This window comes from Monodelphis domestica, chromosome 2 (genome assembly GCF_027887165.1).
Source record: "Monodelphis domestica isolate mMonDom1 chromosome 2, mMonDom1.pri, whole genome shotgun sequence".
Taxonomy (NCBI): Eukaryota; Metazoa; Chordata; class Mammalia; order Didelphimorphia; family Didelphidae; genus Monodelphis; species Monodelphis domestica.
The window spans coordinates 356,099,064-356,124,690 of record NC_077228.1 but is presented as its reverse complement, the minus strand read 5'-3'; the positions used below and the strand labels follow the sequence as shown (position 1 = coordinate 356,124,690).

The following is a 25,627-nucleotide window of genomic DNA, read 5'->3' as shown; positions in this document are numbered from 1 at the left end:
CTAATCACTTTGGTATCTTTGCCAAGACCACACCAAATGGGTTTATGAAGGATTTTATGTTTCTAATCTGTATTCTCAGCCCCTAGCACAGTGCTTGGCACATGGTAAGCACTTAAGAAATGCTTGTTGATTCATGAGGTAGAATGAATTATGGATTTAGAGTCTAATGACCCAGATGCTAATATAATATCAAATTGAACTTCTATAATTTGGTATTATTAAGAAACAAACGTTCTGTTCATCCATTTTTCTCCTCTCTGCTTTTATTCCATATATATGGATCTTCTTAATATATATAAAGAAGATTCTCTTACAGCAACCATCTCTCTCTCTCTCTCTCTCTCTCTCTCTCTCTCTCTCTCTCTCCCTCTCTCTCTTTGTTCTCTCTCTCTCTCATATATATATATATACATATATATATGTATATATATATGTCTTCATTCTTAGTACTCACCAATTTGAACAAGATGACTGTGATTGGGAAAGAGCATGAAAGTTGCTAAGGCAATACTACACATCTGTTTTCCTTTCACATTGAGTAGTCTTTCCTCCCTCTGCCCCACCAGATTTAGGCACAAAGTCTGATGGCAGGAAAGGTAAACTGAAGACTCTCCTTAGCCTTAAAAATTGTAGAGGCTTAGATCTCAGTTGGCTAAAGAATTCCTTTTCCCATGTCTGACTCAGAAACCACAAGTTCTGGTTTACTGGTAATCAACAAAGTGCTTTTAAAGTATGTTAATCAATTGTAGTCATTTCACCTAGTAATTTAAAACATGTCTCAGTCTCCAGATACATTAAAAATGAAAACCTGCCTTACTCATTTCCTAGGACACTTATCTCCCTGGTGTATATCATCCAGTCAAGGATTAACCTGACTTTCTGGATACATGATGTTTTCTTACTCCTCCTTTTCCTAGTCTTTTCCTCCTTTCTCATTTCTTCCTTTAGTCTTTTATTTATTTGTATCTTCCTTTGTTTTATTCTTAATCCTTCAGACCTATTATTTTTCACATACTCCTCCTGAGTCATCAAAAAACATATATTGTTACTGCTATAGAATAATATATTAAGAATTTATTACATATTTTAACATCTTTTTAAAATCAAGTTTATTCATATTTGAACTAGAACTTGAGAAATTAAAAAAAAAAAACCCAACAACTTCAGGCTATACTTTCTTCCTGATCTTTTAGGTGCCCTTGTTCTTAAATCTTCAGGACTCTTGGAAATGCCTATTTCTCCAAAGGATGGTCTTTTGTTTCCTTCTGATGTCTGTCTGACCAATTCTCTCTTTTTAAATGATCAAAGCCTGGCCCCTGTGGAATGGAAGAAACTCCAGTAGTCCACCAAAAAGTAATATAACCTGGTCTAGAGATAGGATTCCCTGGGTTTCTAGCTATATGTCCCTGGGTAAGTCACTTAACTTCAACTGTTTAGCTCTTACCACTCTTCTGCCTAGTAATCAAGATTTAGTATTGATTATAAGACAAAAGGAAAAGTTTTTTTTTTAAGATAACATCCAACATCCAAAAGCTATTGGTACAATTCATTTGAGAATTCCATGTACTGTCCCTAAACCTGGTCTAGTGTCTGTCTCACCAAGCCAAACTTGCCTCAGATCTCTACTATATTACCTTCTCAGTTCCTTTCTCTCTTCTTTTGACCAATCTTGTTTCAATTCCCATATATGCTTCTCTTAGTACTGGATTTCCTGAACTCTGCAGCTCCCTGATTGAATGATGCCATCTTTGGTTCTGACAAGAGTTGCCACTGTGCCATATCATAGCCTTAATGACTTAAATGTAGACCTCTTTATCTCATTTGGCAGTTCAAAGGTTCCAAATGGAGCCTTTGGCTTTCCCAGTATGAGAAATGGCTTTAGCATAGTTGGATGTCATTAATAATCTCTTAGTTGCCAAATTCAATGGCCTTTTCTCACTCCTAATTCTCCTGGACCTCTCTACACTCCTTGACACTATTGGTCATTCTCTTCTTGATACTATACCCTCTCTCTTAGTTTTCAGGACACCACTCTTGTTTTATTTTTATATGTATCATTGATTAAAACCTATTTCCATATTATTAATATTTGCAATAGAGTGATGGTTTAAAGTCTAGATCCCCAATCTTATCCCCATCGAACAATGTGATATTTTTTTCTGTGTTTCTACTCCCACAGTTCTTTCTCTGGATACACCACTCTCTTGTAGTTTTCCTCCTACCTATCTGACTATTCCCAAGTCCTTTGCTGAATTCTCTGTCAGATCACATGCTCTAACCAGAGGTGTCCATCCAGGTTCCATCCTGGCCATTCTTTTTTCCTGTCTCTATACTACTTGGTGATTTCACCAGCTTCCATGGACTTAATTACCATCTTCAGGCCATCAATCTCACATTTACCTTTATGGCTTCAATTTTTCTCCCGATCTCTACTCTTCAATCTCCAACTAACTGCCTTTCCGACATCTTGAAAAGGATGCCCACTAGACATTTTTAACTTGATATGTCCAAATTGGAACTCATTATCTTCTTCCTCCTTTTATGATCTCCCCTCCCCTCCTACTTCCTACCTTTTCTATTAGTGTAGAGGGTCCATACCATCCTCCCAATCTCTTATGTTCACAACCTGAGAGTCCTGGATTCTTCAGCTTTTTATTATCTCATTCATACATCTTGTCCGATCTATTGCCAAGGCCTGTTTATTTCATCTCAGCAATATCTTTCAAATATGGCCCTGCTCTCCTCTGACACTCCCAACAGCCTAGTGCAGGCCTCTATCACCTCATACCTGAACCATTCCCACTCTAATCCATTCTCAATTTTAAAAAAATTATTAAAAAAAAAACAAAAAACCCTTACCTTCCATCTTAGAATGTAGGACTCCCCCATCTCTAGGCCTGGCTCTCAATCCATTGGGCCACCCAGCTGCCCCCTCCATTCTCCATTTAGCCACTAAAATGATTTCCCTAAAATGCAGGTCTGATCATGTCAGACCCTTCTTCTCCCCAAGTCAATAAATTCCAGTGACTACCTATTGTCTCAAGGAGCAAATATAAATTGCCTTTTTTGGCATACAAAGTCCTTCCTAACCTAGCCACATCCTACCTTTACAGTTTTATACCTTATTCCTGACATACTCTTTAATAACCTTATCTTCTCCCTTAGAATTAATACTAGGTATTGATTCTAAGGCAGCAGAGTGGTAAGGGCTTTTCTGCCTTGGAACCAATACACAGTATTGTGAAGGGTTCCAAGACAGAAGGAAAGGTTAGGAAAAAATAAAAAAAGAGGGGGCAGCTAAGTAGCTCAGTGGATTGAGAGCCAGGCCTAGAGATGGGAGGTCTTGGGTTCAAATGTGACTTCAGACACTTCTCAGTTGTGTGATCCTGGGCAAGTCACATAACCTCCATTGCCTAGCCCTTACCACTCTTTTCTGCCTTGGAGCCAATACACAGTATTGATTCTAATATGGACGGTAAGGGTTTAAAAAAAAGAGTGCTAAGGGTTAGGCAATGGGGGTTAAAGTGACTCGACCAGGGTCACACAACTAGGAGTTGTCTAGGGCCATATTTGAATCTGGAACCTCCAGATCCTAGACCAGGCTCTTAATCCACTGAGCCACTTAGCTGTCCTCTGGTAGATTGGTTTTTAAAGTTTTAAAAATGGTATCCAGTCAGGTAGACTACATGCCTTCTCAAAGTAGACACCTCTAGTATTTACTATTGAGAATTGGCAAGTTGGACTAGATGACCTTTAACATTTAACCACTTTTGCTTCAATTTATATTCACTTAATTTCATTATTTTCTCAATGGAGACAAAAAGTATTTAACCATTCCTATGATAAAAGTTATGGGCTAGAAAGTGACTCAGTTTTTAGGAAATCAGGAAATTCATTAGGAAAATAGGAAATTTATTAATAGCTCTCAAATTAATTAATAACTCAGCTCTTTTCTCTGGGACCTTTCTAGTCCTTAACTTAAAAAATATATGCTGTTCATTATAGACAACTTGACCCATGGTCACAAATAATCTAAACAACCTTCTCCATAATCTTGAGAGATTTCACAGAATTACACTCAGAAAGAACTTCTGTGGACATTGAGTTAAACTCAAAACTGAACAATGGTATTGTCTAATAATATATACCTGATAAGTGGCCATTCAGCTTTTGTTTGAAGGCCTCCATGAAGGGGAATTCTATTACTCTCCAAGGCAGTGAATTCCACTTTTGAATAAATCTCATTATAAGAGGGAATTAAAAAAAATTTTTTTTTTTACAGCAAGCCAAAATGTGCCTTTTTACAACTTCTATCCTTGGCCCTTAATGCTATCCTCTGGGATGAAAAAGAAGCAGCTTAATTCCTCTTCCACACAATAGCCCTTGAAAGAGCTGAATACAGCTATGAGATGTCTCATAATTCTTGTCTTTTTTTAGGCTAAACATCTTTCTATCCTTCAACTATTCTCATATGGAATATTTCCCAAGACTTTCACTGTCTTGGCCAGTCTCTTTTGAATATTTAGTCTGTCTGTCTTCCTTAAAAATCACAGAATTTTTAAATTATGGATTTGGAGCTGGAATGAACCTAAGAGGTCACTGAGTCCCACTCACTTTTATAGATGAAGAAGCTGAGGCTTAGAGTTAATGGCCAAAACGGAAAACAGAATTCTAGATGTAGACCAAGAGGAAAAGAAGATAGAAAACGATTTCTTCTTTCATTCTGGGCACTGAATTTCTCTTAATGTAGCTTAGGACATAATAAGTGTCTGTTTGTTTGTTTGTTTGTTTTTGATAGGAAAAGGGCTTTGCGAGCCTCTTCCACAGAGAGTACCAACAGTTTCCTTGACACAACTTCTCCTCACACACAACTTGACTGGTCCCACATCTCCTGGTCTAGGAGTATAAAAGGTTCCAGTGATATGTGGTTGGTGTCTCTTAGATTTGGTGAGTATGAGAGTTATTATATACTACAGATCTGCCGATCAGGTTCATATCTATGAGGAAGCAAGGTAGGCTTATCTATTGTTTCCTTGCTGTATTAGGACAAAGTAATCATCTTTTGTTAAATGTTTAATGACTCACAAGCACCTCATTTCATCCCCAAATCAAGTCTGAACTAAGAGTGTGCTGTCATTAGAGCTGAACTTGCTGTTACAGATACCTCGGTACTTATTGCAAAAGAACCGGTCTAGCAATGCCTCCTCTATATTGTACTTGTGCAGATAATTTTTTAATCCAAATATAAGACTTTTACATTTTAGTTAGTTCCTTGATCAACAAACTAAACATTTATCCCTATTAAAAATTTCATCTAATTGGATTGAGCCCAAGTTTCCCTTGTTGAGATCTTTTTTTTGGATATTTTGTCACACATCATGGGAACCACAAATTCCCAGCTTTAAGTCATTTGTATTATTTGATAAGTATAATGCTTGTGCCTTTAGCCAAATCATTAAAATAATTTAAACATGGAAAATTCTTGGGGAATACTTTGGAGACCTTCTTCCAGGTTGGCATCAACTGTGATAGCTTCTCTTTGGACCTAGCCATTCAACGATTTTTGAATCTGCTTCATGATATTTTTTAAAAAACTCTGTGTATTGGTTCTAAGGCAGAAGAGCAGTAAGGGCTAGGCAATGGGGGTCAAGTGACTTGTCCAGGATCACACAGATAGAAAGTATCTGAGGCCAGATTTCAAACCAGGACCTCCCATCTCTAGGCCTGGCTCTCAATCCACTGAGCAACCTATATGCCCCCTGCCTCAATATATTATTCCTTATTTGAGGGATATGAAGATTTGAATGGATGTATCTAAAACCTCTTATCTCATCCCCCTATATGCAAAAGGAACATTTGGCAGCTGTGTGGTTTGGGTTATAAAGCACAGAATGTTATAGCTAAAAGAGACCTTATGTAAATAATTTAATATAATTACCTCATTATATAGATGAGAAATTGGAGGTCCAAAGATATCAAGTGACTAAAGTAACATATCTGGGAAGTCAGTATGGTATAATGGAAAGAGCATGAAACTTAGAAATTTTGGGTTCAAATCTCAAAGCTTTCATTAATGAATCACATGATCTTGAGCAAAGCATTTAATCTCTCAAAGCCCCAGTTAAATCATCTGAAAAATGGGAGTAACAACCCTGGCACTGTCTATCTCATAGGCTTGTTGTTAGGAAAAACATTTCAAAAACCTCACATTCCTATAGAAATAAGAGCTATTATTTTAAATTTATTTTTAAAAATCCCTTACCTTCTGTTTTACAATCAACACAAGTACTGGTTCAAAGGCAGAAAAGCAGTAAGGGTTAGTCAGCTGAGGTTAAATGACTTGCTCAAGGTCACACAGCTAGGAAGTATCTGAGATCACATTTGAACTCAGGTCTTCCCATCTCTAGACCTGAAGTGGCAGAGCCAGGATGGTGATCTAGGCATTCTGATTCCTAGCCCCTCATGGTTTTACCATCCCATTATGAAAGGAAATTCTTGGTTCTCTTTGTCTCTTCTGAATTAGTACTTGTGAAAAGGAAATCCTTTGTTCTCTTTGCTTAGTTGGAGTTAACACTTTGGAATAACAATAACTTAGTACCTCACTAGATAATGACAGGATTAACTCTCTTTTGTCTACTTCTGAATTAATCAACAAAAGCTAATACACCCATACTTAACTCTAAAGTAAGGGAAGTCCACAAACCCTTACTCCTAGTAGGAGAGTTAACACCTTTAGAGGTGAGAAGCCAGCAAGATACTTGGAAGAGCTCCACCTTTTTTTTCTAACTCAAAGAGCCAGAAACTTTTGAATTCTTTTAAGAGTTCACACACTCAGAAACCTGTGAATCAGAAGGTGAGAACTCTGAAATGTATGAGGAGAGCTGCCACCTTCAGAGGATGAGAGGTGTGGCAATTTTAGGGACTGGGATAGGAAACCAACATAAAAGCCACAAAAATCCTTGGGCTGGCAGTCTGGTGAAGTTGAGTGCCAAAGAGAGTGTCTCCTGGAGATAGTCTTTGAGGGAACCTCATTGGAGACTACAGCATGGATCCTGACTTCAACTTGGTCTCTGACTCCTGGACTACTTGGTTAGGTGAGTGAAAGGCTGACTCCTTTCCTAGTTTCCTACGAGACTAGCTTCCATCTTGGAGGACTTCACGTGACTACTTACTGTTGGCCCTCCTGGTTGAGGACTAGTATAGGTATTTTCTCTAACCTCTTTCACATTTCTCTACTTTATTGTTTCCCCTCTTTGGTAAATAAACTACGTCCAACCATTAAATTTATCCTTTATACCATAGAGCTACAATTAAAGATTTGGGGCTAGAAGACCTCAAAGGCCATCTAGTTGAACTCTCTTCGAGTACAAATTAGTGGACCAATGCCCAGGGAGGTCATATCTTGATCAAGATCAAGTAGCAAGTATTAACATCAGGACTTGAACTTGGGGTCTCTAACTTAAGAGCAATATCTTCCCCCACTGTATCACATGGTCCCCAAATCCAAGCTAGAGTAAAACTATATGGTAATGTTTATGGCTTCATTAGCATCATACTCTAACTAGATGAGCTCACCATCATTACAGACCTTCCCCCGTAGGTCTCATGATCCTGATTAACATTCACAAACCCACAATCCTGGAGCCTTAATGTTGACACCACTGCCAACTCAAAACAAGTTTCTAAATTTCAGTTAGAAAAAAGTAATTATGAATCATTTAGCAATGTGTTGGAGAAATTCTAATAATAACAATGTAACAATCAAATTCATTAGGCTATCCAAAGACATTTTACCAATATGATAATGAAGTAGTAAGGAACACAAAAAGGATGGTATTAGGAAAAACATAACAAGATTTGTTGAAATGTTCTATATCTGTAAGCGTGTTAAATTGCTACAATGAAGATGTAAATGACCAGATGTTTCTGCTTACCAAAGCAATTGCCCATATTTTCAGGGACAGGTGCAAGAACTTATCTCAGATGACATTCTTTTCCTTTTACCTTTTTAAAAAAGGCACTTTACATATTTGTTTTTGAATGAGTTTAAAAAAAAAAAAACAGACACACCTGGATATATATAACTTCAGACAGGGAATTTATATACATCAGAATACAGTTCTGTTCTGAAGAATATGAGGCAAGAACCTGAGAAAAATATTGTAAGGTAGTGTGTTAGAACCTCTTTTTCCTTCAAGTTAAGGTAGGAAATTTCAAAGGGAAGAAGGATGAAAAATAGCTCTGTCTCTATTCTTTAATTAAATCTGGTTTTATTGGATTCACTTTTTGTAATAAGTCTGCCATATATGTAATTTCATTTTATAGTTTTTCATGCATGCAGATAAGATTAATTTAAATATTTCTGAATCAGTCCAATGATTCCATTGGGGGGAAATGGCATGTTTTAAACCACCAACCAAAAAATGCTAGATTCTGAGATATCCTAACCTACTTTCCCAAAGATTTTTTCCCCTTAATATAAGAATAACAATGGAATATGAATGAATATGTTTTCAAAATAAGAGATCAGGAAAAATGCTGCAGCTTAACACAAACTATCCACCTAATAGCTGATGAATCAACATGAATGCTAGGTAAATATTAATGAAGAAAATTCAATATTTCCTCAAATGAGCACAATGCCTCAAGAAAGTAAAAACTGATCTATAATAATTGCTGCCTAAAGAACTGGATTGAGGGACCAAAAATGTTAAAAAGAACAATATACATATACTGACAAGTTATATACCATGGAGAAAAATTAATCTATGTACATCTTTATTCCTAGTGTGAACCATCATTTTCTGTGAGAAGAACTAGATAGTGTAATATCAATGTTTGGATACTTTTTCTAATTTTCAATAAGGACATTCTTGTTTTGAATAAAAATACAGAGCACCAGACTACAAGAATGAACATAAGTAGATCTGATTTCTGGCATAAAATACAGTGAGTGGTTTGGATCTCTCTCTCTCTCTCTCTCTCTCTCTCTCTCTTTCTCTCTCTCTCTCTCTCTCTCTCTCTCTCTCTTATCTTAATCTGTAGCTTTGATGAATAACCTGCTTGTTTGGTGTTAATTGTCAGATCACAGCCTGAAGTCTGCTGTTATTGTCTAGTTTTTGCTCTTAACAGAGTTTCTTTTCTGGCTTGTCCTGATTTTTGGCAGGAGTCTGAAGTCAGATACAAACCCACATTATTAAGACTGCAGTATGCAACAAGAGGGCAAAAGGTCCTAGAGGTCAAGTGGGTAATCAGCTGAACATGAGTAAGCAATGTAGTACTGATTTGAAAAGGGGATGTCTGCAAAAGACTCATTGTACCCAGCCTATATACAATCAGTCTGCTGAGAATCACTTTGGCAGCGACTCACTCATGTAGGTGGGAAGAATGGTAATGTCTCAACAACAGAGCCCTTTCCCCAGAAGTAACAATTCAGGAAAATGTTTCATTCAAATTGCATGTAGTATGATTATCTTTAGGAGAATTTCTTACCACCATATTCCTTTTGGATAAAAGTTTCAAATGTTCTTTAGCTGCCTAATATCTAGGTTCAGATTTGAGAGGGATCTAGTTATGATGAAGTAGACCACTCAAGACATTCTTTAAACCTTAAACACTGAGCCAATTGAGTAGCAATTCTGTCCAGGATCTGAGAATGAGTGTCAAGTTTATCAGATGCACCAGGTATAACTGCCATGTTGTATTGGGCACCATTTTGGGGCTGTTTTTCAGTCTGATTAGCATCTCACTCTTCCTATCATTCCTCATGAACATGAGTTTAGAACATTGTTCAATGTTTTTGACTTGAATAATGACCACATAGTTAATGGCAAGGGGAATTATTAGGTGTCTTCCACCCCCCAAAAAAAATTACTTGGGAGTCATGTGTTAAACTTTAGGCTGTCAACTATTCAGAAAGGCAAACAAACAATGGAAGAAAGAAGTAGATTAACACTTCACTGGGACAGAATACTTCAAAGGTATGAAAGGAGATGGTCTGGGAAACCTGCCAAAGTTGATAGGCCTATGGAAATAGACAGAAAGTTGGAGATCTCAGGTTTCATGTCTCATGGGCTCAAGTTCGCTTTGAACTATTCCATTTAGCAAGATTTCATGGTTGTCACCTGAACACAGCTACAGGGACATGGAACTAGAGGAATTTTACAAAGGTTCTTAGATCTCCTGCTCAGAGAACACCTTGTCCAAATGTCACACTTAAAAGATGAGGAAAATGGGGCCCAGGAATTTCAGTGATTTACCCAAATTTACAAAGGAAATACCAGAGATGGGATTTGAACCCGGATACTCTGACTCCAGAGAGTGCTTTTAAATTAGATTCTATGACCATTCATTATTCCCTTCCTGACCCATGATCAAAAGTACAATCCTCTTTTGTGGCTTAGGATTTGTAAGGGTTCCCTACAGCTATATTTGCTAGTGTTCCTCCCTCTAACACATAACACAGTGCTTTCTATGTGGGAGACACTTAAAAAAGATATTTGTTGAATTGAATCAAAATATTAGTGATCTCCTACTCTGCTGTACAGAAAAAAAACATGGATTTGACAGTAAATGAAATATTTATTAAAGTTCAGGTTTAATTTGAGAAAAAAATTAGTTTTCTAATTTTCTTTCTATTCAAGAATCAGTATATTTTCTAAAATATACAGGCTTGGTTCCAGTTCCTTTCCCAATAAATATAACAGTGGGTATTGCTTTGACAACAACAACATCAACAACAACAATTACAACACTACCACCCACAAAAGCCTTATTTGATTTATGATCTAATAAAATAATAACAATAATGAAAATAACACCACCACTTGAATTTGGTTCTGAAAATTAGTACAGGTTGCATTTGATTTATAGATCATAGCTTAAATCCCTGCTATAAACATTAAATTTCCCTATATATCATATTATAAACTTTTGCCAGGGGTAATATTGAATTTCCTGGCATTTGTCAAGAGCAGCATTGAATTCTCATGCAAAAACAATCTCAACTTGACCTGCAGTACATATTTGAAACTATTTCTATTTAATTCCCATGAAACTCAGTATTCCCACTTGATTTTGGTTGAGAACTCTGCCTGGAGCTCAATAGATAACCCAAAACAAGTGAATAAAGACTTTAGGACTTCTCATATACATATTCTTAAAATTTTGTCCAATATTTTGGCCCATTTCTATTAAAAAATCCTATATGTGATTGAATTAGGTATTTAAAAACCAATCCAAATGTAAGAAAATTTCAAAATCCAATTTTGTAGGAATAGCAAATGAATTTATTTTCAGAGTTGGTGTTTTAATTTCATTAAGGCAGAATTATGTATTTTATAATTATACCTAGAAATAAATTGCCTTTGCTCAAGCTAATGAAGAAATTACTTACTCTGAATTATTCTAAATTTATTCAGTTTGGCAGAAAGTCATTTCTCATTTATCATTACCATAAGGCACTATTTGCTACTTTCCTATTCATTTAAAAACACTTCTACACACACTATAAAAACTGAACATTAGTACTTTTCAGAATTGAAGGGCGGGGGTGGGGGGGAATGAGGTAGGGGCACCCTGAGAGTAGAATATTGTAGATAGAGCGCTTGACTTTGATTCAGGAAGATCCAAGTTGAAATGTCTCATTTGACTATGGACAAATCATTTATTCTCTCTGTGGTTCAGGCAACTCTTTAATAATAATACAAGCTAGCATTTATATAGTGATCTAAGATTTACAAAATGCTTTATGTATATTATTTAATTTGATTCTTATACCAACCCATGGAGGTAGGTGCTATTATTATCCCTAGTTTAAAGATGAGGAAATTTAAGCAGAGCTTGTGACTTGTTCAGGTTCATATGTCTTAAAAGTGACTGAGGTCAGATTTCAACCAGAAGACAAACAAAAGATTTGACAGTCAGAGGATGAAAAGGTATTAACTTAATACTAACTTCTGTACTGAATCTTTGCATTAAAGGAATATATTGCCTTCTGAAGGATAATCATTTCCACAGTGGATTCATTAAAATATAATTAAAATGTAATGATGCAAACAAAACGTAATAAATTTTCAAAGAATCATAGAGAAAAATGAGCAATCGAGACCCTCATCTAAAATTTAATACTTGTAATAGATTCTCTAAATGTCTATTCCCATTATACTCCAAAAAGGTAGTGCCAAATTTAAAAGTTTTTCTACAAACTAATCCAATATAGCTGAGGTCATAAATGAAATAGTTCATAGGGTAAAACCAAACAAAAAGCTTTGCAGCATGCTTTTCTGATAAAGATTTCATTTCTAAGACATAAAGGATCATTTCAAATTCTTAAGAATATACCATTCATTAAGAAATGCTCAAAGTATACAAATAGTCAGTTCTCAAGGAAAGATTGGCAATATCAGATTGGCAAAGTTCACACACTTACAAATAGACAGGCTATTTTGGAACAGACAAGGATGTTTCAAGAGTATAATTCTTTATTTTTATCTATTCATTATAATTGTGTTCAATTCAATAGAGCTTGTGTTCAATTGCAGTGCTTTTCCATTGGCCATTTACCCATGCCTAGAATCCACTTCATCTTTGTTTTCACCTCATGGAATTCCCCACTTCCTTTAAGATGTTTTCAATCATTACTTACCTGATTCTCCCATTTGTTTAATTCTTTAAATACTTTGAAATTAATCTCTATATATGTATTGTGTAAACACGGACACACCTCAGAGATAGCATGGATTCTGTTCCAGACCCCATCATAATACAGCAAAAATCACATTAAAGCAAGCTATGAGAATATTTTGGTTTTCCAGTGCATATAATAGTTATGTTAATACTTATACTGCAGGCTACTAAGTATGCAATAGTACTATGTCTTTCAAAAAGTACATTTAATGTAACCAAGGAATAATGTTCTAAATTGACTAAATAAACTAATTCAAATGGGGAAAAAGTAAATTTAATTTAAAAAATACTTTATTGCTAAAAAAATGCTAACCATCACCTATGTCTTCAGTGAGTTGTAATCTCACTGTTCTTGGTGGAGGGTCATGCTTTATTGCTGATGGCTACTGATTGATCAGGGTGGTGGTTGCTGAAGGCCAGGGTGGCTGTGGGAATTTCTTAAAATAAGATAAAAATGAAGTTTGCCACATTGATTGATTCTTCCTTTCACTTGAGAGGTAGTTGTAGAGTAATTAATTGTTCTAATTTTAATACTATTGTGTCTCAAGGATTCTGGAGACCCAAGGAGCAGGAGATGGGGAGCAACTGGTCAGAAGAACAGTCATAACATACACATCAATTAAATTTGCCATCTTAAATGGGAACAGTTTGTGGGTATCACCAAAATGATTATAATAGTAGCATTAAAGATCACTGATCACAGATCACCAAAACAGATACCATAATAATGAAAAAGTTTGAGATATAGTGAGAATTATCAAAATGTGACAGAGACATAATGTAAGCACATACTTTTGGAAAAAATGGTGCAGATAAAATTGCTTGTTGCAGGGTTGCCACAAACCTTCAATTTATAAAAAATGCAATATCTGTGAAGTGCAATGAAGCAAAGTACAATAAAACAAGGTATGTCTGTACTTATTTCTTTCCTGTTATAGATTATAAACTTCTTGAAATCAGGGACTGGCATTTTTTCCTCTCTATCTCTAGTGGCTAGTATTATGCCTGGTATGTGGTGAATGATTTAAAGAAAAAAATGAGGCTGAAAAGTATCTTATGTTTATTGATGACACACTATAGATAAGATTTGTATGAATTCTAATGGTATAATTAAAAATATGGAAGAATCACCCTCTACCTCATGCCCTAAACTAGAATTGCTATTCCAGATGGAGATTTATATATTTTTAATAGTGGAGAAGCATTTAAGCAGAAAGTAAAAAAGGTCAATGAAGAGAATTTAAGGCATAATCTGTGATATGTAGTCACTAGGTTGAATTTTCACATGAAGGAAATCAGTAATAAATAGTTTTATTTGCACTAGCCAAATAACATCTAAATGACAAATAATATTTAATGAAATAACAAAAATAGAAATAAGAGGATAGACATAATATTGAACTAAAACCAACTCTAAATTCAGTCTGTTGACTGAAGTTGAACTGAAGAGTGCTTTAGCATTATGGATCCTCCAAAAGGGGAAAATCATATATTATCTTTTTTTAAAAATGCAAGCCATGTATCTTAATACCAATTTTAAGACACAAGAGTGGTAAGAGATAGGCAATAGGAGTAACTTAACCAGGGTCACACAGCTAACAAGTATTTGAGGTCAAATTTGAATCCAGATCTGGCACTCTATTCACTGTACTACCTACTGCCCTCCCTTCCCCCCCATCCCCATATATTACTTTTACTAATAATTGCTGAAAATAAGTACTTGAATTCACATTGTGCCCTTGGCTATAAGTGGCATAGTTATGTCATTTCCTTATAGCATGGCAGTTATTCTTTTGCATATATTCAGAGATATACTGAATGAATTTATTAAAAGCATTTATTAAGTGCTAATTATGTATAAAGAACTATTCTCCTTCCTTAGCCTATTAAGTATTAAAAATACAAATACAAAAGCCAGATTGAATCACAAATGTTAGAGCTGGGATGGACCTATCTACTGGCTCTATCTCTGTTTACTAATTTGCTCAAGTCACTCCTAGTAGTAAAAAAAAAAATCCAAGGACAAAAATAAAATGCAAACAAAAACCTTTCACTCAGTCCTGTCAAGCCCTCAAGCTAAGATTTTATAACTCATACAACCTAATGGATAAAGGACTGAATTTGGAATAGAGTACCAGTTTGAATTCTGTTTCAAACACTTCCTAGCATGTGTGATGATGGGATAATTTTTGATCCTTAATTTCTTTATCTGTAAAATGGAAATAATAATTTCATGACTGAGGTCTCAGGGTTGATTTGAGGAAAAAGGACTTTGCAAAACTTAAAATGCCATACATATGTGAATTTTATTATTCTTTCACTGTCAGTTTCCTGGGAAAAAGTTGGTATTCTCACTACCTTTGCTTCTTCACCATCAACTTACCTCATCTTAATTCCTCATAATTTGGCTTTCTAACTCTATCATTCTACTGAAACTGCCTTATCAAAAGTAACTAATAATCTTAACTCAAATTAATTGGCTTTTGCTCAGTTCTCAAGATCCTTGAATCTTCGAAAATTTTTGAAACTATAGACTAACCTCTTCTAGATACTTTTTGGTTTTCATTACAATGCTTTTATACTTGAATCTCCTGACTGACTGACAGTCTATTCCTTCTATTTCTTTTGCTGATTAATTACTTCCTACCTCCTAAATTATTTCTCAGAGTCCATGTGGATCCTTTGTGTGTGTGTGGGCGCGCACGCGCATGTATTCTCCTCTGGTTATCTCTTTAGATCCCCTGGGTTCAATGATCATCTTTTTAAAAATGACAGATGTGCGAATATATCTTCAAAATATATTTACTGAACTAAAGCACTGTAGCACTAGTTACCTGGCTGACATCTTCATTTGAATGTTTTACCAATACTTTAAAGTCAACCTGTCCAAAATGGATATGATCATCTTATAAACCCACCCCTTCTACAAGTTTCTCTGTTTCAAATACTTCTAATGATACCAACACTATCCTGCCTTGGAACCATTCTTAACTTTCCCCTCTTCCCACTTTCCACATCCAATCAGCTATCAAGTCCTATGGATCAGATCCTCAATAATATGTCATGATTTGACCTCTTCTCTTTGCTCATGTCCACCAACCTGGTTCAGGATCTCATTATATTTTTGTATGGCTATTTAAATAAGACACCCAAATAGTTTCCCTGCTATCAATCTCTTCCCCATCTTATTCACTCACCATGAAATGAATAAAAATAAATTTTCTTTTTTTTTCTTTTAAACAAGAAGTTTATTAAAATAATTTTCTTAAGAAAGAGGTCTAAACATGTTATTCCTCCACTTATGAAGAAGTCTTCATTTGTTCCTTATTAACTTTAGGATAAAATGCAAACTCTTCAACTTAACTTTTAAATCCCTCCACATTCAAATTCCAAATAACCTTTCTAGGCTTAATTTGTTTGTTTGTTTTCAGATACATTAAATTCCCAACATACAGGATGACTGTGTTCTCTGAACCCAAAATCCCACCTCCAAGCTTTTGGATTTGCACATCATCCTCCATGACTGGAATGCACATACTCTTCCAATCTGAACCTTTAACTTAATACAAAACTCAAGTCAGTTATCATTTCATCTATTCAATCTTTCCAGTGGGAGTCTTACTTTTTTCTTTTTATCCTTAGGATCTATCCTAGTGCCTTACACTCAGCAAGTATTTCATGAATGCTTGATGAATTTAAGTAGACTGACTTGACTAAGCTCATACAGCTCATTAGAGGTAAAGTCCTAGAATAAAACTTAATGTCAAGTGCTTTTCACTTATTTTTTCAAAACCCTTTTCAACATCAACATTTAGCAACTGACCTAAAACAGTATTTTTAGTGGTCTAGAGATTGGTAGTACCTTTTCTTGGTAGGGGAAATCTGGAGAAGTTTTGTTGCTCTCCAAAAGCCCGAGAAGAAAACATAAACTATAAATTATCCATGGAATCTCTCTTCTAGAGATGGCGCCTACAGAAGACTACTGTGATTATAGAGAATAACAACTTTAAAAAATGTTAGAACTTTGATCACTACAATGATAAGCTACTAGTTCAAAAGAATGGAGATAAAACATGCAACTCACTTCCTGACAGAGAGGTGAATTTAAAATCCAGTTTTCAAATATGATCAATGTAGAAATGAATTTCTTTTCCTAGGCTATGAAAATATTTGTGAAAGAATAGTTTTTCTTTGTTTTATTTTAATTTGTCAGTGGAACAGGTAGATCAATGAGAAATACTTGTTAATTTAAAAATTTAAAAAGTAAATATAAAATTAAAATGATTATGCCAAAAAAGCTACACAATGTATGCACAATTTATGCTTAATATGAAAGTACACATTAAATGAAATTAGTTGCTATGTCCAGATCCTGTGTCCTAAGCAGTGCTCAAAATCAAACCCTTTCCTCTTTATCTGGTGATCCAGGTCTCTGAGAACTAGATTACAGAGAAGGTTTCAGTGGAGTTATAAAACAAGGACAAGATCTATTCTAATTTCTTATTGTGTTCTCCCTAGGGGTGACTAAGTGATGATGGGTATATATCAAATATTTTCTGTTGGCCTATATCCAGCCCTTTAAAGAGATTCTTGATCTTAGTCTCATTAGCGGGACCAATCATAAATGATTCCCTCCTTAGGTTCCTTGGGTAAGCCCTGGGCATTGAAATCCAGACAGTGCAACAATGTGTACTCTAACAGTGTCTCTGTGAGTTGGAGGTGAGGAGGAAATATATTCCAGACAGAGGAGATAACTGATGCAGAAGTACAGAAGGAACAGTTGGAATTTTGAGTGTAAGGAAGAAAGAGAATAAGAGGGAACTGGAGAGACTGGTTATATGACCTCACAACTCCCTATTTGTCCCATTTATCAGACCTCAGGGCAAAGCAAAACAATTCTTATTAGAGGATTGAAATTAGACTATACCCGATGAAAACAACAGAGCAAAAATGGGGAATGGGAGCCTAAGGAGGGAATGGCATGGAATAAGCTCTTCCTGTGAGAGTAGGCAGCTAGATAGCACAGTGGATAGAATTCTAGGTCTGGAGTCAAAAAGACCTGCATTTCTGGCCTTAGGTCCTTACCATCTGTGTGACACAGGGCAAGTCACTTAATCTGTTTGCCTCAGTTTCTTCATCAGTAAAATGGGAATCATAATAGCATCCACCTCACATGGGTGTTATCAAATGTGGTAATAATTGTGAGATTCTGAGCACAGAGCTGTACACAGTAAGTGCCAAATAAATGATGGCCGTTATTACTGAGTTTCATGAAATCAAAAGTGTAAGAAAGGAATAATGTCCAAGCTAGAAAGATAGGCTAGGGCGAGATTGTGAAGGGATTCAAAAATTAAAAGAGGAGTTTATAATCTTATACTTGAAGTAATACGCAGCTACTGCAGTGGATTGAGCAGGGGAATCAGCAGCAATGGGTAGGAAGGATGAGTGATGAGACACTTGAGGCAAGGAGACCTCTAAGTGAGAGATGGTGGAGGTTTAAACCAAGGCAGTAACATGTAGAAAGAAGGGGTTAGAGGTGAAGATTTGAGAGATGATAGGCTGTAGGAGGTAAGGGAGAATGAGGAGTCAAGGACAATGTGAAAGTTATGAAAAACTGGGAGGCTGGAAAGATGGGGATGCCTTGGACAGAACCAAGGGAGTTTGGAAGAGGAGAGGGTTTGATGAGAAAGCTAATGGTCATTTTTGGACACACTGAATTTAGGATAGTTCTTGGATATATAGTTTGAAAAGTTCAATAAGTAAATGGTTATGCAAGTCTGAAAAAGGGGAGAAACTGGACCTAGAAGTACATGTTTGTGAGTCACCTTCTTAGAAAACAGTTAAATCCATCAGAGGGTACTGAGAGAAAAAAAAAAATTTAGAGGGAGAAGAGAAGAAGTCTTAGGGCATTCACACTTAGGAGATATGATATGGATGATAAGTCAGCAAAGAAGACTCAAAAGGAAGGGTCAGACATGTAGGAGAACCAAGGGAGAGTGCTATCATGAAAACTTTAAGAGAGGAGAGTATCCAGGAAGGGAGAAGATGGGCCAGTACTATCAAATGAAGGACATGGGTCAAGAATGATAAAGCCTAAGAAAAGACACTCAGAATGGACAATTCTAGTTCAATGTCAGAACTTTCACTTAAGTGATGAGGTCAGAGGTCAGATTGTTTATTTAAAATTTTTTTTGAACTGAAAATTTTTATTTAATTAATTAATTTAGAATATTTTACAATGGTTACATGATTCATGTTCTTTCTCTCCTTCTCCCAACCCCACCGTAGCCAATGAGTAATTCCACTGGGTTTTACATGTTATTGATCAAGAAAGAGGTCAGATTGTAAAGGATTGAGGAGTGAGAGAAGTGGAGGTAGTGAATCCATGTATAAAGCTTTTTATAGGAATGTTTTTTTATTTGAGGTAAGATATAGTTTAAGGTGATGATCAATAAAAGTATCTACCTCTCTTCCCAAATGCAACTTTAAAAAACAATTTTGGTTATTTTTATTCTAGAGTATACAGAGAAAGTAACATGAATTATTGGCATATACATTCAGCGAATATGGGTTTGAATATCATGTTTGAAGCTTACAATGGACTAATTGATTTATTTTCTATGGGCTTCAATTTCTTAATCTTTAAAATAAAAGATTTGGTCCAAATGATGTCTAAGACCACATCCACCTTTGAGTCCCAGTTTCTAAATTTCTTTATGCGAAGACAATAGCTAACATTTATATAATGATTACTGTGTACCAATATTTAGTTATAAATTAATTCATTCTTTTTCTGAAGGTCACCTTTCTGGTAATAAACATGTGGAATGATATTGTCCATGATAATGAGTGAAAGAGAAAAAAGAGGAAAGAAGGAAAGAGGGGAGGAAGGAGAAGCAAGAAGTAGAGGGAAAGAAGGATGGGAGGAAGAAAGGAATGATGGAAAGGAAGGAAAGAAAGAAAGAAGGAAAGAAGGAAGGAGGAAGGAAGGAAGGGAGGGAGGGAGGGGGGGAAAAGAAGGAAGGAAAGAAGTTTTTTTAGAAATCCCTAAACAGAAAAGTGACAAAAATAATTGAGAAGACCTAAAGAACCAAAGATGATAAGCAGCTATACAACTGACCATTTCACTGACTAAAAAGGAAAGGAACACTTCTATTTGTTCAAGATCACAGGAGTCAAGTTACTTAATGTAGAGAGCCATACAAAGCTGTATGGTTTAGAGAAGTCTTGTTTTTGTTGTTGCTGTGATGATGGGTAAAGAGAAACATTCACCATAGTACAGCAAACACATACACACATCCCACATAATGGTACTATAATATATCTGCTTGCTAATTAGTGAAGATACACATGGAAGAACAGAATTAGTCACAATCAAAGAAGCAATCCTACCATACTGACTTTAAATTTTCTTTAGGGAAATAATGTAGGGTACCTTTTTTTTGGCCCAAAATCTAACTAAAAGGCCAGGCAATTTTCAGAGCAAATACAATTGCAATTGTGTTCTGTGATAGATGATTTTTATATTTCAAGCAGAAACAAGATTGAAAGACTAGTTATAATTCATAAAATTTAGTGAGCCATTACGCTAAACAATTTCATGGCTTTCTCAAAGAACTAATTTGAGAACATAGTCTATTACCTGAATAATTTTTACCATTTTTATAAAATTGGTCTGAAAAAATACTTCTAAATTATACCCCAATAGAATCTATTATTCAATTACTCCAATTTTAAGTGAAATAAAAATAGCATGACTGTTCTTGAAAATACTCATGTTCTAGATTCACAGAAAATTAAACATTTGGAGATTCAAATATTTTATCATCTCAGCACTTTCCAAAAACCACTTATTTACCAGGGCATGAGCTATTAAATGAATGGATAAAAATATTGTTCTTGTTGACTTGTATTAACACTTTTTGTACTTTTGGTGAAAGATAATTTTAGAATTATAGGCATGGAGGTAGCTAGGTGGCATAGTGGAAGAGTGTCAGGCCTGGAGTCAGGAAGACTTGGGTTCAAAACAGTCCTAGCTATGTGACTCTAGGCAGGTCACTAACCCCAATTGCCTAGCCCTTACTGCTCTTCTACCTTAGAATCCACATTTAGTATCAATTCTAAAAGAGAAGGTAAGGTTTAAAAAAAATTATAGGCATGCCAGAGAATAACAAAGATATTATGTTACTATACTATAGTATAGTAATACTAAATAATACTATATATTATATACACTAAATAATAAAGCTATTATATTACTATATTTTAAAGCCTTCCCAAAGAAAATAGGCATAATATTTTGGTAACACTTTTTAAAACCACTTTACAGCTTGCTTGAAGTATTACTTCATTGATTAAACCCAAGGACCAGGGTGCAATTCAGAATATGAAATGTAACTACCAAAGAGATTTCAAGAGAAAGTTAATCTATTATGAAAACAAAATACAGGGTTTTCACTCTTATGGTATTGAGGATGAAATTTTAAGGATGTTTGTATCTAGTGTTCTTTTCAAGGCTAAACATTAAGGAGGCCTTGGAGAACGCAGCCCATGGTGTCACGTCTGAAGAAGTGTCACATTTTTCCTCTCATGAATATGCTTTAAAGTATGGCTTCTTCCAAGAATCCCTACACAAAACCTTGAAATAGAAAGACATTCTTTAACATGCTATATATAAATTTAATAAAGTAAGATAGGAAAGTGAGTGCAAACTGACATAGATATGCCTATGGTTCACTGGGGTAGAGATGCAGAAATAATAGATGAAGCTTGTAAAGATGCTGACAAGTTAAAAACACTCATAGAAAGGGTGAAGAAGATTTTTCTGGTGGATATAAAAACCATTTGGGAGATGGAGGCTTCAAATTTAAATTTAAAAACTCATTTTGCAGAGAGAAGGAGTCATACTGATCAGGAGGTCATGAGATTCTACTTTGGTCATACCATTTTAATTTTAATTTTTTTGAATTGGGAAGTGCATGAAAAGAAAACTAGGGAGAAAAACATATTGATGATTTTCTGGATTTGTTCTGTGGACGTTATATATATATATATATATGAGAGAGAGAGAGAGAGAGAGAGAGAGAGAGAGAGAGAGGGAGAGAGAGAGAATGATGTAATAATTGGCATTCATTGTTATGGACCTGACTCACCAAGAAAAGGTTAATTTATATTCTATGTACTCCTTTTATTTGAGAAGCTAAAAAAATTATCAATGAAATATTTTAAAGTGTACATTAAAAAGCAGAAGTAAATTTAGACAGGAATATGGACAAGCAGGATTATTCTGTAACTATTGTGCTAACAGTATACATGTTAGAAATATGCCTTGAGAAGATGTAATTTCATTTAATTTTTTTGTTCATTTTTGTTGATTTTTAAGTTACTAACAAAAAAAGAAAGAAAAATGAATATAGGAAATGAGGCAATATATTTTTAAAGAGTTCCATGATAAAGAAGAGTTTTGATGCTAAACATGTTAAACTTTGACTTTGTAGAACAACCTCCTTTCCAATAGTGCTGCATACTAGAGGTTAGGAAGATTTTTGATTTTCTTGTTTTTTGGTCTAGAGGAGTCTGGTAAAATTCTATTAGTATGGGTACCTTTAGGTATGGATACTCCCTCTACCAATGCAGATCAGCATATATTACTTGGTCTTATAGAATTTTTGGAGGCATTGAAAAGACTGGCCTAGAATTACCCAGCCAATAGAGGCAGGATTTGAACCTAGTTCTTCCTGACTGCTGGGTTATTTCTCAGTTCACTATGCTACACTATTTCTTAGCAATAGAAGTTGTGCATTAAAAATGAATGGGATGCAAATCAAAACAATGCTGAGGCAGATTAACCAATATGACAGTAAAGGAAAATAATAAGTGTTGGAGGGGATGTGGCAAAATTGGGACACTATTGCATTGCTGGTGGAGTTGTGAATTGATTCAACCATTCTGGAAGGCAATTTGGAATTATGCCCAAAGGGCTTTAAATGACTTGCATACCCTTTGATCCAGAAATACCATTACTAGGTTTGGACCCTAAAAAGATAATAATGACAAATGTTTGTACAGAAATATTCAACTGCACTCTCTGTGGTGACAAAAAACTGGAAAATGAGGGGGTCTCCCTTGATAGGGGAATGGCTGAACAAATTGTGGTATATGATGGTGATGGAATACTATAATGCTTCAAGAACTGGATGAACTGGAGGAATTCCATGTGAACTGGAAGAACCTCCAGGAATTGATGCAGAGTGAGAGGAGCAGAACCAAGAGAACATTGTACACAGAAAGTGAAACATGGAACAATGTAATGAACTTTGCTAATACAAGATTATTCCAAGGGACATCGAGAAAAAGAACTGTGGGAGTAGAAACAGCGAAGAAAAACAAATAACTTATCATTTGTTTATATGGATATATGACTTGGGGTTTTTAAAGACTGCTATATTGCAAAAATGAACAATATGGAAGTAGGTATAAGTGATAACATTTGTATAACCCAGTGGAAGTGCTTATTGGATTTGGGAGTGAGTAAGAAAGAGGGGAGGGAAAGAAAATATAATATGTAAACATAGAAAAATACTTTTAAAAGAAAAAAATAGAAAAAAAAGAAAAAAATGAATGGGGATGGGGACAGCTAGGTAGCTGAGTGGGTTGAGAACCAGGCCTAGAGACAGGAGATCCTGGGTACCAATCTGGCCTCAGACACTTCCTAGCTGTGTGACCCTGGGCAAGTCACTTAAGCCCCCATTGCCCAGTCCTTACTGCTCTTCTTCCTTAGAACTAATATAAAGTATTTATTCCAAGATGGGAGGTTTAAAAAAAAATGAATGAGATTTCTATGTCATGGAGGAATTTTCCTCTTTTGTATTGGTCCACAGCTGCTTTTGATGGGAGCTATTTTTAGCTTTTTTTTATCCAGACTTCATAATTCACCATTTCATTGTCCAGGGACAGATTATTTAATTTAAAAATCATCTAGGGAATATTATAAGGAAGAGAGAGTTTTTACAAGAGAGGTGTCTGCAGGGGAGAGATTCAGGAGGACAAATATTCTAGAATGTGGAAGTAGGGAGTTGAGACTGTTAACTGGGGTTTAGGCTGGCTCTCTTTGGAATTATTTGGAAATTGGCTGCTTTTCCTGTAGTTGCTGATCTACCCTGATTTCCTATCCTGCCTGCTACCTTGCTGTTATTTGCTGTGTTTCCTGGTGATCCTGAACATCTGCCTATCTGTCTGTAAGACTAGGTCTGAGGTTCTTTTGGATCCAGGACCTATCCTTGGGTCCTGCCTAATTGCCATTGACCACTACCTCTAATACCACCCAAGGGGGTGGGAGGTTAGGGCAGATTTGGATAGAGCAGAGACTGGGGGTTTCTTTAGGTCAGAGAGGTGAGGATTAGTGTAGTTTAAACTCTATGAAGATTCTCTGTGAAGGGACTATTAGATCTGGAAAATTTAAGTTACTTGATATTAGTATTAAGGTCATCCTAATTCCCTTTTATTCTTTTCTTTTAGAATAAACACAATTCCCCTGTTATTAAATATTCTGTGTATATTGGTCTCAGTCCAGGCTCTGGATGATTCCATCCCCCAAACCACCCTGTTACAGGAACCATTCTTCTCATTTTTCCTACTACTACTAGATTATTTGTCTACTTTTTAGCAATCCCAGTAGGGGATAGAAATGTAGAGGAAAAGAGGGGAAAATTCAAATCCATTCATTTTGTTGACTGGGAGAAAATTCAATTCCTTAGGTGAAATTAAGATAGGAAGATTATATTTATAGATTTCATACAATTGTATTATAATTCACACTATTCATTAACATAAGTAAATAAAATTTCCTATAAATGAATGAGGATGTAAAATCTAAATTCACACCTTTACTAAAGTGGTTTATTCATGTGTGTCAATTCAGTGGGAAACATTGTTATTTTTTACCCCTGATTCACACATATCAATTTTCCTTTAGCTAGTTGCCTAAGAGCCTCTTCAAACTTAGCTAGGCTGGCTCTCAGGTGACAGTTCTCAATCTTGTACTTTTCTTTGAGAAAAGGTAACTACTGGGCATCTTTTACTTTCCAGAACTGGATAATCTGGTCATAATGAGTTGAACCCACTAATTACTTTGTGTAGGTTTAGCTATATCCCTTTTATACTTCATCATAGGTCCTATTCAATTCCTTCATTAAAAAACAAAAAACAAAAAACACAAACCTATCTTAGTATCAATTCTAAGGCAAAAGAGTGGCAAGGACTAGGCAATAGAGGTAAAATGACTCGACCAGGGTTACATAGCTAGGAAATGTCTGGGGCCAGGTCCTCCTGACTCCAGGTCTGGAGTTCTCTCCATTTTGCTCCCTAGCTGCCCCTAATTCCTTCATTTTTAAAAGACAGTCAGTCAAGAACAAAGATACTTTTAATATCTACTTGGTCTACTTTACTTCCTTATATAAATCAGAAGTATTTTATAGGTTGTAAATTTAGAGTGAAAGGACCCTCAAAAATTACCTAGTTCAGGAGGCAGCTGGGTAGCTCAGTGGATTGAGAGCCAGGCCTAGAAACAGGAGGTCCTAGATTCAAATCTGGCCTCAGACACTTCCCAGCTGTGTGACCCTGGGCAAGTCACTTAACCCTCATTGCCTAGCCCTCGCCACTCTTCTGCCTAGGAATCACTGGTTCCAAGACAGAAGGTAAAGATTTAAAAAAAATTATCTAGTTCAGTTCTCTCATTTTATTTGTGATGAAATTGAGGCACAGGAAAATTCAAAGTCATTTAACTTGTTCAAGGTCACACAGTAAAGTGTGAAAGGTAGGATTAGAACAAGGCACTCTGACTCTAGAGCTAGTCTTTTTTCAAATAATCTCATAATTATTTATTTTTTTTTTAAGCTAGATAGATGGTGCTCATGTCCTCAGGAACTCTTATCTGGATGGT

At 35.6% G+C, this 25,627-nt stretch overlaps 1 protein-coding gene across 3 annotated transcripts in view; it reads right to left on the bottom strand.

The window, feature by feature from the left end:
* The window catches only part of FUT9 (fucosyltransferase 9), a 267,862-nt gene that overhangs the window by 51,748 nt on the left and 190,487 nt on the right, over window positions 1–25,627 (bottom strand). The gene's annotated exons all lie outside the window — the stretch shown is intronic.